At 40.4% G+C, this 15939-nt stretch overlaps 1 protein-coding gene across 20 annotated transcripts in view; it reads right to left on the reverse strand.

Annotated features, from left to right (window-relative positions):
- Window positions 1–15939, reverse strand: part of prom1 (prominin 1) — an 82068-nt gene that overhangs the window by 48637 nt on the left and 17492 nt on the right.

A 15939-nucleotide genomic window follows, 5' to 3' on the forward strand; every position in this document is an offset into this window, starting at 1 on the left:
CCTATTATTTTACCCTTGAAAACACAAGGCACGATTTGTGTAAAGGCCAAAAAAGTGAGGGCTTCATTAGGCATCAGTCTGACACTATTGTAAACAAAGGATGTTGTTTAAACTTTTATCACTGTACAAATTTCTAGTAGCATTTTCTAGGCCATAACTTGATGGACCAGTGTCTTCTTTCAACCAACCACCAGAAGGTTGTCTTATGACCCATGACCCATAGCTGAAATGAGTTATTAACACAAGTGGCCTAGAGTAATCTGGCCACACATAAAGAGATGACTTTCTTATATTTTGCTTAAAATGGCTTCCATTTTCATGAACTCAATACATTTGTAGCAATAGCATAATAGTAATATGTTATTGCCTACAAAATAATACTTTCATATGATCAAGGTAGTTTTTTCAAATGGGAATTCATTAATTAAATATTAGCTGGGAAACATTTAGGACTAGTAACAATATAAATGAAGAAATATTGAAGTCACAATATTGAAGTATGCAGTAGCTGAATTTTTTTTCATTACAGTCAAAGTACTCACATATTATATATAATATATATATATTCTTAGTGGAAATGCTTTTCTCTGCTGTCAAACATGTTTATCCCTAGTGCATTCTGTGATATTTCAAGGCAGAACTTGAAAACCAACCGTACCAAAGCCAAAGTTGCTTAGCAGCATTCAGCATTATCATCGTCATTTATTTATACAGCGCCGGCAAATTACGCAGCGCTTCACAATAAATTTAAACAAACAAGGATGTTAAAAAGTTTAACAAACAAGGGTATACAGAGTAACAATAGGATCAAAGGGCCCTGCTCGCAAGAGCTTACAATCTACAGGGGTGCTGGCTCCCAATGGTCCAGAACACAACAGCATCACAGAATGCCATTAATGGTGCCATAATACATGCAACGGCACCAAAGTAATGACACCCTAGTAAAGTATAATGTTCATACAAGTATAATACCCACAGCAGTATCTATCATGTTGAAAATCACATTGGCATCAAATGATGACATTTCATGCACTTAAACATGAAAGCATAAATGACAACTCAACTGTTCAGATATGATAAAAGCAAAGAAATAAAAATAAGAGCTCCAAAGTATAATAATAATATGATACATAAATACTTATAAAATCATGTTAAAATAAATTACCATACAATAAAAATGTGGAAAGATAGAAACATAAAAAATATAAAAGTGCTAAAAGCAGTATCTGCAGTAAATGTAAACTCTGATGAATGAATTTGCACACTGGGGCTACCTGCTTATTATTGTTTTTAGTGGTGTCTGGGATGATTTCAACTTACTAACAAAATACTTTCACTCTGGTGGCCCAGAATCAGAGCCCATAATTGGCCTCTAGCCCTTATTGCCACATACTGTAAATTGTAAAACATATGGGTAAGTTCATATATACAAAATAACTAAATTCATATTGTAGTTCATAAATATAAACCTTCTAATCACAATTCAAATTCATTAGTTAATAGTTAATACTAGATATTTAATTTAATACTATACCTTTATAAATGTCAAGTCAATATAGAAAGTTCAATAAGTGATTTTCTCTCTATCGTTAAGACGGTCACCCCACATGCATTTTATTAAAGTTCTTGTGGGGTGATCGTCTTAAAACAAAGGGGTATGTGACAAACCACTTGGATGAGTGCATGTTTACAGTCTTCACACCTAGATTTACTGGCAACTCGTGTAAATGAAAATGTTTACCATGTACCATAGGACCTCCTTCCTACTTTGTCTCATACCACATGGCTCTTCCGCAAAGTCCTCGTGCTTTGGAGAGTTTTCTTTAACCTATATATGAACTGGCCCAACAGGGTATTAGTAATATATTCCATTTTTATCCACTTCAATGAATAAAGTTAGGACAGCAGGGTAAGTTTTGCTTGTCATTAATTAAGTATACAAAGACCTGCTATCAAGAATTATGGATAATGAATTTTCCTTTAGTCAACTAGAAAATGTGGTTCCATGGTTTTAAATGATGATGAATGATGTATCAATGTTTTTTTCAACACAAATTCCCTAAGTATTTTATGCTGGGTTTCTCAGAAATGAGGCATTTAAGTAAGTGGCTAGGCTGACCCAGTCACCCAGCATATGTGCTTAAGTCAAACTAGGATCATGACTTCATTGACTAAGAGCTTTTGTTAAAGGCCATCTGTTAAGTTGCATAAGTAGCCTTTTTATCCCACCCCCCTTCCCCTATTCTCCAGTCCTAGTTCAGACTGGGACAGGACTTACTAGAATTCTATGGCCTGGCAATCCTCTTAGTGCAACAGCAACACTGCTCAGAGATTTAAAAAAAAAAAAAAAATACATGCTGAAATCTCCTCCTTGCCTGCTTCTAGGGGCTCTTTGGCGCACCGACTCCTTCCTGTGAGTGTAGAGGAGGAGGGAAATACCCCCTTTCTGTGAGGTGCATAAACACCATTTGAACTTGCAAAGAGAAATTTTGATATTTTACGCAAACATACATGATTACATAGATTTGACTTACAATTAACTATACCATTGCCTTGTTTCATTGGGAAGTGATGGATTGTGGGACTCAGTAGGTAGGAAGATCTAGGCTGAGAATCCATCACTTCACAATAGAACATGGCTAGGGAGGGGTTGAATGACTCTGTGGGTCTAAGAGGGATTGGGAATTAGTTCCTATGAGTCAGAGACAGACTATCATTCTGGTTTCATTTCAATCTGTTTAATTATGCATGTATGGGATATTTATGATACGGTCACCACTCATAATCCATATACAGCCTATGACAATGTGCTGTAATGCATAAAATGGCAGAGTTAGCACAAAACCAAAGTTCAAATCAGTGGAAGAAAGTAATACTGATCCATGTCCAAAGAGGGTTACAGAGTGGGAAATAACTTCTTCCTCTCCTGGGATTTTATGCCCAGATTCCATTAATTTATACTAGTCTGAATCTACAAGCTCAATGCATTGTAAGACTAGTCTGCTTATCACAGGCAAAAGTCATAAAATTATGTGCTACTGGCACAGATGTGTCATATTGCCCAGCTACATTAATCAACAGTCTCTGTTATAGAAAATGCACCAACTGCAGTACTGTACATCAAGCATATCATGACATTTACAGTTTTGGATGACTAATGAATGCTTATATATTGCAAAGAGAACTAGTTCTGCCTGCCTATGGCAATAAAGGAGTGTGGCATTTAATATCTTCAGTGGCACATATATAAAGGCGTCATTTATGCTTCTTGACTCCAATATGGCAATGGGACCAGTCCCTGGATCAACTTGTACTAAGAGCTATCACCCATAACCCTGTATCCCCTCACTTGCTAAAAAGCCATCCAGTCCCTTCTTAAAGCTATACAGCCCCTTTTTATGCCATCCAGCCCCTTCTCCCCCCCTGTGCATTGCACTCTGCATTGAGCACCTGATTAAAAACCGGGAGTTCAGCGACGAGTGCAGTGGCCAGGTAGTCAGGATTTTGGCGAGGTGGTAAGGCTGTGCATCTTGCCACTCCATACTAGGCATATATGGATGATGTGAATGGTAGGGGCAAGTGGTGGGGGGCACCTACATGCCACCACCTGCCTGCCAGCACTCAGTTTAAAGCACAGAGTGCAGGTCTCCATTTCAGAGTGCAGAGGCCTGCAGCTTTTTGCACAATGCCCCACACAGTGGGCAAAGTACAAACAAAAAATGGCTGATTCAGATAACAATTTTTTTTAAATACTGCCTTCTTTGCATTTATTGTTAGGTTTCTTAACACAGCTGAGAATAAAAAGGAAAAAAAAAACCTCTAAAGAATTAACTACTCTGTTACAATAAAAATCCTGGTATCGTTAAAGCAGAGATACAGTAACAAGAGGGATAAAATAGGGAAAAATCTCTGCTACCTCAGAGTTTATTGGTTTCTATGTTTTCCTGCACTACAGTAGCCAGGGCCCGATGGCAAACTAAAGGTTCTTGAAACAAGCTGACAAAAAAGAAAATAACCGATGAGATGCTGCAAAAGCAGCTTGTTTCCAAGACCTTGCACAAGGGTGGATGGGTTCCAGCAGGACCACATATATTGTTTGGCAACTCTGTGTCACTATCTCTGGGGTGGGAAGGTTTCACTAGAACCCTTTATATATCTCACAACCATTACCTCATTTATTAATCTTGTATAACCACACTGATATAAAGCTTCTAATGCAATTCCTGACCCAAAGGTTGGAGTGGTTGAGTTGAGAGGTGAAGGTTCTAAAATACTTTGAAAAAATGCCTATAAATATTATACACATAAAACTTTACTTTGTACTCTCACTTAACCAAAATGTAACACATTTTTTCTGCCTGTGTTACTGCTCATCCTTGTAAAAACATAGCAAAAAATTGTTACAAAAAAATTCTTTAATTTAATGCTAAAATTGTTGCTTATCTTTTTGTACTGACATCATAGGCAGAAGAGTGCAATGGAAAGAGACACTAATAGAAAAAGAAGCAGACAGAGCAGGAGCAGAAACAACTGTTGGGCTGATTAACTAATTAAGAAAAGTGCTAAATTGCACACGTGCAGTTCCACGATAAACACTTACATTTACAACTTTGTTTTGGTTTTCTAACTTACAGCAGACTTCTCAAATCTAACAGTTGATTTTTGCAATGGGCAACATCGCTTGAGCAATTTAACACATATGCTGGTAAATAGTGATGAGAGAATCCGTCCCGGCAAAAAATTTGACACACAATTTTTTTGCCAATGGCGAAATGCAGAAATTCACTGCGAATCCATGCCTGGCAAAAAAATTCGCTCATTGCTACTGGTAAATCATCCCCCCCTAAGCCTAGTTATGTACATTATTCTTCTTATTATGTATATTATTCCAATACACTTTCTGCACTCTTTCTGTGTTTGTATTTGTAAATAGCACAGCCATGTAATGTAATTTAAACTCCCTCATGAATAAGTTGAATGTACAATGTATTCATGATCGCTTTTATCCAAGCAGTTTGTATACCACTTAACAGGGACATAACAGTAGAAATGGCAGTTCCATCAGCTAGGGTGCACAGGGGTGTAGTGGGCCTGACGGGGGTACCAACAGACAGTTTCAATATATATGTGCAAAGCAGAGTATTGGCCCATTTGCCCATCTGGGGAATGGTGGGCCTTGATAGTGTTTTGCTGTGCAGCCCAAATACAAATCTAACACTCTTATCTTTTAAACAATAGACCCCCCTCACCCCATATACCGTATTGTACAGTTAGTTTGCCATAAAAAGCAACACAAGTAGTTGACAATCATTTAGGAACTGACCAAACAAACTGCACAATAAAGATCAGAATGGCCAGCATTCAGCACCATGGACAGCATGGACAGCCAGACAACACATTCCATGTGCTGAATCCTTCACAATTAACTTTCAAACATACATGTATATTAATTCATACAGCTTTCCATTATTATTTAATAGAGCAATAAAGACAACCTTGAAAAAATGTACCTTCCTATTTTTAAAGAACAAGACAAGCCAGATACTCTACTCAGACCCAGATCCTTAAATATAGTTAGCATAATATTATCTCATTTCATTTAAGGAACACGAAATGTCAGTGAAAATGTGACAAACATGGACCAAGCAACCTTTACAATGATAATGCTGAAAATTGGACTTTCTTGCTTACATAGCTCTAGCCATAAATAGGGATTAAAATGCTAGAGATAGAGAACAACCTCTACACACCAAGGACATTTTTTTCCATTGGCTTTAAGATAATATATTGGAGATTTCAGAAACAGCTTATATACAAAACCATTTATTATTTTTGTGGATTCATATGCCGGCCATACACTCGGAGTATGCCATTGGGAGGGCACAGGCATAGGACCATTTATGGGTCAAACGGCAGCTTTAAATGTATGTTTATAATTTATTTAATTCAGGAAATCCTACTTAAAAGAAGGCTAGTAAATAAGGGAGACAGCCTTTAGATTAAAAAGGTATAATATGGTATAAATGTAAGAAGGTATAGTATGAGTCCTTTTATCCTTCCGGCAAGCACAATGCAACATGTTACTCATTGCATTTTGGGTCCTCTCACCCATTAGGTGTTTTACACTCAATACACTGTCCAATTAAAATGTTTTTGGAAATATTTTTGGATGATCAGATGGTGGCAGATGTTTTTTCGTGTTTATTGAGGGGCTGCAGGTGAATGGCGTATTAACATTGGATTAACTGAGAACAACTCTGCTCCATTTGGTGGAGGTACCAACTTCCACCAATCTCATTAATAAATCCTGTGTCTACTTCTTGTTATAAAACCACACATGCAGGAGGAAACGTCATATAACTAATCCATAAGAAAACACAGTAATTGTATGATTACAAGCTGCCTCCTATAAAAAGAAAGCCCACTGCACCTATGTGTTATTACAGGCAGGGGGAAGCCTCACTGTAAGTGGCCACAAAAATTCTGGTAAATCCAACACAACATTTACAGCTGATAAATCTTGTTTTGAGAATCTGTGGGAGATTTCATTATTTCTATTTCTCCAAATTCCCTGTGTGTCTGGTTTGCCTTGCAAGGTCAGGTCTAGGATTCTGTATTTGACTGGCAGGCTATTAGCTATTATTCCACTGTGATGGTCTAATCTTCTTCCTGGGGTTTCTAAGCAATGAACGTGGCTCCAACCAGTTAAAAGAAAATCACGTCGACAACAGTGAAATATAAAAGGTGAAAAATAAACACAGATCAGGGAAAAATAACAGATCTTTAGTTATTCAGCTTGAACCTAGAATCAGTTGGGTATTAGTGGGGGTCACTGTATGAATTGGGGATTAAAGACATAAAAGAAACATGCACTTTACATATTTAGAAATAAAATAGGCAGATAGGCCAGCCATTACTGGTGAAATTATATTATTAGACTCCATTTACAATGGAGTAACAGGTTTACACAAGTCCACAAATATATATTATCCAATAAACAGTAAGCTTTAACAGAAATAGTGCAGTTAGATTAATAATGAAAACCAATCTGATTGGATGCTATGGGTTACTGAACCAAGGCAGACATTTGCTTCTGTAACCCCTTTTATAGGCCCATTTCTGGTCTCAACATCAATTTTTTTTAGGTTAGGTTGGTAAGAGTGGCAAAAGAAAAAGGGAAATAGTGTAAGTCAAAAACTTCCCAAACACAAGATAAACGCAAACTGCCAAGCCTTCTTAAAACACATGAAGCATGATTGTTCTGTAAGTACAAACAGGTTCCCTGAATTTCAGAAAAGCAGGTTTTCCAAAGAATCTGGGAAAATGGATTATTATAATGCCCAGGCCTGGATTTGTGGCGAGGCCACAAAGGCCCGGGCCTAGGGCAGCAGAAACTTAGGGGCGGCATGCAAAAATTTTGCAGCAAAATTTTGACATTTTGCTCCCAATGGGGAGACTGCTCTGTATGGAAGCTTAAAAGTTTGCACATGCCTGCTCCCGGGGGGGGCGAGGGGGTGTGGCGGAGAATGGGGGCAGCCTCGGGGCGCCTGGAAAAGAAATCCATTGCTGATAATACCATAATAAAAATAACCCCCTTTTCCAACAAACACTATACATCTTTGCTTGTCATTATAAAATGTTGTGAGATGATACTGTATGATTATTTTAATATCATATCCTTTAGGTTTTGTTTAGGATACATATTTATCCACACACAGTCACACACAGTGAGATTAGAGTTTTCCACATAAAAACTCCCCCACTGTTTATTCATTCCCATGGGATGCATTTATCAGCGGGTGTCAGTTAGGGTTCACCATTTGATAAATATGCTTCTAAAAATCTCATAGGAATGAATAGACAATGGGTGAGTTTTTCTGTGGTTCAAAAACATTTTGATAAATCTGTCCCTAAGTCTTCCAAGATGTCATGTAATTCCATGCAAGAAATGTACCAAGGGCCATATTTATAAAGGTATTTAAAAAGCAGGGAGTAATTTTTGGCTCTGCTTTGTACACCATTGTTAAGTTGTATATAAAAAAGTGTGTAGAAACTTGGCAAACTTGGGGATAAACAAGCATAGGCAGTAAAATTATTAGCAGAGTGGAAAACATCAACACAAGTGAGCTGAGTGCAGAGCACACAAAGCAGCTTGGCCAGACATAACCTGATTAGATCAGTGTTCCTGCAGCCTATTAATAGGGGGCTTAGCTTCAAGCTGGCTGTGCTATGGTCAGGATCTGAATAGTTTTGTACTGTACTATCACTAAAAGTCTTTGGCCTTGTCTTAGAGCAATAGTGCAAGAAGTGTATTAGTTGGGCTGGTTTGAAAATCCCATTCCGTAAGGACTGCATTAAGTTAGTATAGAGCCCTATATGCCCAAGTGCAAATTGTGCAACTGTGCCCTAGCTTGCATGGCAAGGAGGGATGTAGCTAGGTGGCAAAAATGTTATAGTTACTCAAATTACATAGGTCAACTTTTTTAATAAAATCGTTGATGGTGGGTTTAATTTATATCTGGACAAAAAAATGAGTAGAACAATTGAAAATATGAATTTGGGCAAATTTTCTGAATTTCGTTCAGTCAATAACAACAGAGAGTTAAAGGAATACTGTCATGGGAAAACATGTTTTTTTCAAAACACATTAATTAACAGAGTTTCTCCAGCACAATCCTGCATTGTAATGTGTTTTTCAAAAACACAAACAGATTTTTTCTATTTAATTCTGAAATTTCACTTTGGGCTAGCTGTATTCTTCATTTCCCAGCAGCTGATCAACAGAATAATGGGAAGGGAGCAAGATAGCAGCTCCCAGCAGGGCCGGAACTAGGGGTAGGCAGAAGAGGCAGCTGCCTAGGGCACAACGATTGGGGGGCGCCGGGCAGCGTCTCCTGCCTACCCCTAGTCAGCGTTCTTTAGTCATTGCCCCCGCCACTTGTCCTTATGCGGTGGGGGCAATGATGAATCGCAACGCGGACCCCGCCCCCCACGCACAACTGTGCATGCGCGCCAAAGGGGGGTGGGCGGCGAATGAGGAAGTTTCAGGGGCGAGGTGGCCGACCGGGTTGCCTAGGGTGCCCGGTCAGCTTGGCCCGCCCCTGGCTCCCAGTAGGTATCAGAATAGCACTCAATAGTCCAGCTTGGGACTCCTCCAGTTACATGGGAGTAGGAGAAACAATAGATTAACTGAAAGCAGTTCTAATGTGTAGCGCTGGCTCCTTCTGAAAGCTCAGGCTCAGGCACTAATTTAGAAACTACACCATGAATATCATGACAGTATCCCTTTAAGGACACATGTTCAAGGTTTCCGTCAAAGAATAAGTGTGGGTGTTTAGAAGTGCCCTCTATGTGGCAATGGAGCCATTTTAATCTTACCTCCTTATACTCTGGATCCCTGCCAAGGTATCGCCTTGGTACTATCCCCTTTCATTCTCCTTAGTGGAGCCTCAGCTTCTCAACTAGCTGACCTACCTCTATCTCTCACCACCTACAGTGATTTCAACAGATCTGGCCTACCACTGGCTAACTTACCTATATGGCTCAACGTGTCACCTCTCAGGTAACCTCAGGCTCTCTGGCATTATCCACACCAAATAGGAAGTGGCCCACTGACACCCCATATGTAGGGTAATCCCCTTACTTCCATAAAATGTAAGGGAACCTGCTCTAGAACCTTCTCAAGGGCATTACCTGCCTCACAGCACCACAACAACTGATATAAAATACTCTATTAACCCTTACACTTCCCACCTGTTTAACATACCAAAGCCCTCATTGCTAACCATAATCTAACTGACAATTAACCACACATTTTAATGTAACCCCCTCATATACACAGCTGTCCTTTGTGCTATTTAGGCTCCCTGTTCAAGGATGATTGCAGACAATAAAGATCAGCATTCATATGGATAAAGTGCTGTACCATTCCATCTGGCAGCTTAATGACTTTGGCATGGGTGCACTTTATGTGTGCAGTCTACTGTATTGGTTACATCTGGGACAATGACAGCTCTGTCTGTTTCCAATATAAATCCATTACTATGCAGAACAAAATATATCACATACATCTGCAGTCTGGGAAGGCACAACCTCTACACTGAACAAGGCGTTAGGGAACAGATCCCTCTTGTAATAGGCACAGGGCAGTTGTAAGATTAAAGATGGCCATACACGCACCGATATTATCGTACGAAACCTCGTTTCGTACGATAATCGGTGCGTGTATGGTATGTCGGCGAGTCGACCGATATCGCAGGAACCTGCTGATATCGGTCGACTCGCCGATCGGACCAGTTGGAAAATTTTGATCGGGTGACATAGAAGGCACCTGACCAAAATTCTCCCTTCAGATCTGAATCGGCAGAAGGAGGTAGAAATCCTATTGTTTCTACCTCCTTACCTGCCGATTCAGCCCTGAATGGTGTGTGGCGGATCTTACGATGTTTCGTGCGACCGATGGTCGTACGAAACATCGTCAGATCGCCACGTGTATGGCCACCTTAAGTGTCAACAGAAAAGTATTTAATTAATTAGGAAACATCTCTGAGCTAGAGATGTGTGTGTGATTATTGTTTTCTTATTGTTCACATATTACTAAACTCCATCTTTGATTGTTGTGGGACCCAGAACAAAATAAAGTTTTGCAGGACTTTTGCAGTCATTTTCATAAAGTAAGAATGTACAATTTATAGTATTTAAGCTGTTGTTTAAATTCAGCTTTCACTACCCTCCTAACGCTTTTGGCTGTTGGAGAGAAATGGTAGTTATACATCAGAAACAACTGAGTGACCACTGTTTGGGCTACAGTTATATGAAGTGCCTACACAGTACTAGATACTAGACCAACCATGTTACACTATCTGAAAGCCGGACTATGATCCCCACTGCTAATATAGTCACCATTTTCCCCTACTATACCTGCTATCCCACAGCCACAGTCCCTTCCCAGAGGCTATTATCCCACTGCTACTATAGGCACCATCTCTCCCTACTATACCTGCTATCCCACAGCCACAGTCCCTTCCCAGAGGCTATTATCCCCCCACTGCTACTATAGGCACCATCTCTCCCTACTATACCTGCTATCCCACAGCCACAGTCCCTTTCCAGAGGCTATTATCCCCCCACTGCTACTATAGGCACCATCTCTACCTACTATACCTGCTATCCCACAGCCACAGTCCCTTCCCAGAGGCTATTATCCCCCCACTGCTACTATAGGCACCATCTCTCCCTACTATACCGGCTATCCCACAGCCACAGTCCCTTCCCAGAGGCTATTATCCCCCCCACTGCTACTATAGGCACCATCTCTCCCTACTATACCTGCTATCCCACAGCCCCAGTCACTTCCCAGAGGCTATTATCCCCACTGCTACTATAGGCACCATCTCTCCCTACTGTACCTGCTATCCACAAGCCACAGTCCCTTCCCAGAGGCTATTATCCCACTGCTACTATAGGCACCATCTCTCCCTACTATACTGGCTATCCCACAGCCACAGTCCCTTCCCAGAGGCTATTATCCCCCCCACTGCTACTATAGGCACCATCTCTCCCTACTATACCTGCTATCCCACAGCCCCAGTCACTTCCCAGAGGCTATTATCCCCACTGCTACTATAGGCACCATCTCTCCCTACTGTACCTGCTATCCCACAGCCACAGTCCCTTCCCAGAGGCTATTATCCCACTGCTACTATAGGCACCATCTCTCCCTACTATACCTGCTATCCCACAGCCACAGTCCCTTCCCAGAGACTTTAATGCCCACTGTTACTATAACCGGCTTTGTAAGAAATACAATGACAAGAGAAGCAGGAATAGAACACTGAAATGCAGCATTTGATGAAAAAAGAAAAAAAAAAAAAACGTATGTATATTATATAAAGATGCTACTTTTGTGCCTGTGCTATAGGTATTTGCTTACATAAGCCTCCTCTGTGCAGAGAGCTCAGTCCTGACACCAACAGATTTGCTGCTCACATATTGCTGACAGATGAACCCTGGATTAACAATATTTTTCAGAGATGGACACCTGGTTTCTATAGAAACGAAACCCCAAAGATCGGCAGTAATTGCAGAGAGGCTGACTGCAGGGAAAGATGGAACATTTATGGGCTTTTCACAATATTTTCCCGAATGGACAGAGTAAACTATTCCTAACAATATGATACCAATGGATAATTTGTGGCAACCCGAGTAACTGTTGATAGCTGCAGTTCTTTCATAGCAGAGAGCTGGTAGCAGACCGAGCATCGCCATCCTTACAGAGCAGGCTGAGATACTGAGTGTTCAATTGGAGTCATTAGGACTACAGCATCCCTCTCTGTCAAGTTCCCAAAGGACCTTAAATATGTGTCGTTTGACATAGTGACCCAGTTATTGGATATCCCTTATCCGGAAACCTGTTATCCAGAAAGCCTCAAATAACGGGAAGGCCATCTCCCATAGAGTCCATTATAAACAAATAACCCCTTTTCCCTGTAATAATAAAACATTACCTTGTACTTGATCCCAACTAGGTAAAAAAATTCTGTTGGGTTTATTTAAGGTTTAAATCTATTTTTTTTTAGCAGACTTAACCTATGGTGGTCCAAATAACAGAAAGATCCCTTTTCTAGAAACCCCAGGTGAATAGGTCCTATACTTGTACAAGCTTTTGATTAAAATCACAACACCGATACATTGTAATCACAGCACTAAAGTCTCCTCTCATAGCAATGAATTACAACTTTGAGCAGCTAATGAAGCTTTCGCTTTGGTCTACTGCACATTTTTCCAAACTTTTTTGTTCAAACCGCTCATGTAAAGGAAAACTATACCCCCAAACAATGTAGCTCTCTATAGAAATGTATTGCATAAACGAGCTCATATGTAAAACCCTACTTCATCTACATAATCAATTTCATAAAAATATCCTTTTTTGTAGTATGTGGTATTGGATAATCCTAAATAGATAACTGCCATTTTAAGAATTAAGGGCCACCCCCTGGGATCATAGGATTCACAGTGCACACAAACAAGCCAAGGCACACATACATGCTAGGCCCCATCAGCCAATGAATGGGCAGAGTTCTGCCTTTTGCTCCCACACTACTTCCTGTTACCGTTAGAGCTGCATCACTTCCTGTCAGCTGAACTCTGAGGGAGCACACAGCCCATCACTAAATGGCAGCTCAAGGGAAAGGATGTAAAAGGACAATATTTACTGATATATATATATTCCAGTTTGGGAGGATTCTTTAATATGTTACTTAACATACTATAAACTATCTCTTGGTTAAGTATTCATTCTTGGGGTATAGTTTTTCTTTAAGCTTCAAAAATTGGTCTGGCCAGGCCTTATCTCAAAATAAAGTTAGAAAACATTCCTGTTTCAGCAATTCAGACATCATTCCGAGAAAAAGTAAGGGCAGGAAATAAGTGAAATTTCAGATACTTGAGCTTCAGGCTGGATGTACAAGAGAATCTTAAAGGAAAACAAACATTCATTCCATATTCTGTCTCTCAATCCGCGCCCCCCCCCCCCAGTCACTGATCTGTGTCCCCCACAGGTGCCAGCCTTACAGTTTGGGAAGCACTTGGTCAGCATCTCCTTAGCTGTTGTTCCTCTTCAAATCAACATTGTTTTCATACTGACACAGGTCACTTTCTCTAACTTCAGAACAGTAGTCAAATTAGCTTTATTTTTTAAAAAAGAACATAAAAGTGTGTGTGCTGCTGATGGTGCAATCACCCACAGAGATGCAACAGCTTTACGGTTTACACGCCTTGTGTACTAAGGGGCCCATTTACTAAAAGATCATGTTTTTTTCACAATGGTTTTGCAGAAATTAAAAATGTGTGTTTTGTGTGTTTTTTACACCTTTTTTTAATTTATGTTTTTTTAAAAGGCTGTTTTAATAATCACTTGGCATTCATAGTTTTAGAGAAAATGAGTTTATTCATTGTTTCAAAAACCACTAAAATGAGCATAAGTGAGCCTCCCAGTGTTTACAGTGTTTCATTTTTTCTTGTACAGGGTTTAAACATGGGATTGCCTGCCCCCATTTTTGTTCTGCCTTTGGATGCAACATTAAGCAGGGATAGTAGCATAATAGCACATTCACAAAAGAAAAGATTTTGAACCCAAAAAGTCCAAGACTAGGCAACAGAAAGTGTTTTCTTTATTTGTATTGCTCCTCTCAGGTTCTGTGTATGTCATACTGTGCCTGTCCTATGCTGCCTGTGTGTGCCGTACTCTGCCTGCCCTATGCTGCCTGTGTGTGCCATACTCTGCCTGCCCTATGCTGCCTGTGTGTGCCATACTCTGCCTGCCCTATCCTGCCTATGTGTGCCATACCCAGCCTGCCCAATGGTGCCTGTGTGTGCCATACTCTGCCTGCCCTTCCCTGCCTGTGTGTGCCATACTCTGCCTGCCCAATGCTGCCTGTGTGTGCCATACTCTGCCTGCCCAATGCTGCATGTGTGTGTCATACTCTGCCTGCCCTGTGCTGTCTGTGTGTGCCATACTCTGCCTGCACTATGCTGCTTGTGTGTGCCATACTCTGCCTGCCCTATGTGTCTATGGTTTAATTATGTGCTGGGGGTTGCTATGATATCCAGAAGGCATATGGATATAAGGGTGTGACTTAACATGACATCTTTCACATGAGTGATGGGTGATATCCCTGTAATGAGCACCAACCATTTGTTTTTTGGTGTGCTACCCCTTTTAATATGGCTGTGGTCGTAAAAGCTCTAGTGATATAGGTGTCGTTTGAAGGGGTTCTGGTTTAAAAAAAGGGAGTAGTCAAAACTGGCATCCATTACCAGCCCTCCACCATGTAGGCTAGATAAATTCCATCCCACAGTACCACAGAAGTTGGACAGCACTGATCTAGACAATTCTAGTAATGCCTGTGTTTACTTAGTTACATCCTGATAAGATAGGTTTTCTTTTGTAGGCAGATCCTGGAGAGGTTATCAGCAGAATGCTAGGAGCTAAAGTTCTATGACAGCAGGAGGACTGCAAACTGCTCATTTATGTATGGCCCCACCAACCCCCACCCCCATAAGATGGGAGCACCAGCCTCTCTGTATTAACAGGGGCCCCTCTGCCTATGGAACTCCTGGGATTCAATCACATTTTGGAAAGCAGCCAGGATACCTCATGCAAAAGTGAAAGAGCCTGCCTGCACATTTAAAAAAAAGTGGTCAATGGACCAGAAATGTGAATGAATCTCAGCTTTGTGAATTATGAATCTCTGCTGTCTGTTCAAATTATCATCACAAGGATGCAAATGCCTAAAAGATAGACCTAGTTGCCTGCCTAAAAAGTGAGGTTGGCAGAACTCAGAATGCACTCAGAATATCAGAATTAGGACAGTCACACTCCCTGCTCTGGTGATCAACCAGCCTCACATATATATTTATCAGGGCACACTACTGGCTTACATAGGTATAGATAGATCAGCACAAGAAACATATCCATTATTATTTACTGAGTATATAATAATTGGTATAATTGGATTGTTCTCTTACTCCATCAGTTTGATAAGTGAGTGCTGATGCTGTTGTTATGGTGACACTGCTTTCCCCCCAGAGCCACACTGGTGTGAATGCACTGATGCTGGTATAGCAGATAGTAGTCTGAAAAGGTTATCAGATACTGTACAAGCAGGGACAGTGTGGTTTAGAGATACATAAACAGAGTGAGTGATGCCATATATAATTAGAATGATGTAAATTCTCTCAGATCAGAAGGCCAACATGTCCCTAGGTCAAGAGACTAACGGATAAACACACTGTAATGCTGACCGATTGCGATTGGAGGTCAGAGTTCTTGGAACACCATTTTACAGGTCATTAGCTGCCAATTTCTGATCAAGCACAATTTATTGTATTTTAAACATTACTAACACAAAGAAAATACAGGTGTATGTCTACTGAGTA

The sequence above is a fragment of the Xenopus tropicalis genome, chromosome 1, assembly GCF_000004195.4.
Source record: "Xenopus tropicalis strain Nigerian chromosome 1, UCB_Xtro_10.0, whole genome shotgun sequence".
Lineage (NCBI taxonomy): Eukaryota > Metazoa > Chordata > Amphibia > Anura > Pipidae > Xenopus > Xenopus tropicalis.